This window comes from Primulina huaijiensis, chromosome 14 (assembly GCF_012295235.1).
Source record: "Primulina huaijiensis isolate GDHJ02 chromosome 14, ASM1229523v2, whole genome shotgun sequence".
In the NCBI taxonomy this organism is placed as follows: Eukaryota; Viridiplantae; Streptophyta; class Magnoliopsida; order Lamiales; family Gesneriaceae; genus Primulina; species Primulina huaijiensis.
The window spans coordinates 10985067-10986298 of record NC_133319.1 but is presented as its reverse complement, the minus strand read 5'-3'; positions in this window follow the sequence as shown (position 1 = coordinate 10986298).

Below are 1232 nucleotides of genomic sequence, written 5' to 3'. Positions count from 1 at the left end.
TTTGAATCACCTCCATTTGAATTTTCTAGCTTGAGTTATCATTATTTTACCAACACGTAGAAAACCTGAAAATAAAACATATTTAGTAAGACATTTAAATATAAACACACAATACTAAAATAACATAATTTTATAATTTTAATGAAACTTAAATTTTAAAATATAGGTTTTAACATATAATAAATTATTAATTTTAAGTTTCATCACACCCCCACACTATCATATTACTAGTCCCTTAGTAATAAAATTTATCGGAAAATCACTACCTAGGTTCTTTATTCCTTTTATATATTCAAATATACAAACATATTCATTTTAAAACAAAACTCATATACCGATTTATATATATATATATATTTTCATTTAATATAATAATATATAATTAGATGTACTTTTATTATTATTTTCACATAATATATAAAGTAATAATATATATATATATTTTTTTTAATTTCTAAATTTTTTTATGATAATATAGTCAAAAAGATAATTGACACCACCCACCATAACATGTATAATATCGAGAATTTTTTTTAAAAGCCTCAACTCCATATTGTTTCAGATCAAAATATTTAATGGATAGCTGATTTAAACTCATGGAGTTGGAATGAATATTAACTCTCATTGAAAAAAGCTAATTATTAAAGTAGACAATTAAATAAACTAATATTGAAAACAAAATAGGAAAATTTACAAATAATAAAATCCATTTTTTTTCTATTTTTATTTTTTATTAACGTGACTGCAAAGTTTTACAATGACATAAATTTTTTTTTCCAAACATTCTACCATAAATGTCCATATATATAAACATTTTTATAACGGATAAATTCGATTACCTTTGAAACTTATCCAACACAAACAAATCTTTTTTTTTAGAACATATTAATTGATGGAATTTTTTTTTAGAACACATTTATAGTACATCAATCAAATCTAGAAAAAAACAATTACAATGAACAAAGAACTTTGCAGTCCATTATTTATCTTTCTTTTTATAATTAATATTTTTTTATAGGGTAGTTATATTCTTGTAATTAACCATTTTTTAATAATCAATAAAAGTTTATTAATTGTTTTCTCATTTCTGACCACTTACTCACAAAAGATGTGTGAGTATATATTATACTTTTACAAAAGGAATTCTTTCAATTATACATGTTAACAACTATACAAACCATATCTTTTAACTATATTATCATAAAAAGTTTAGAAATTATTTTATTTGAAAA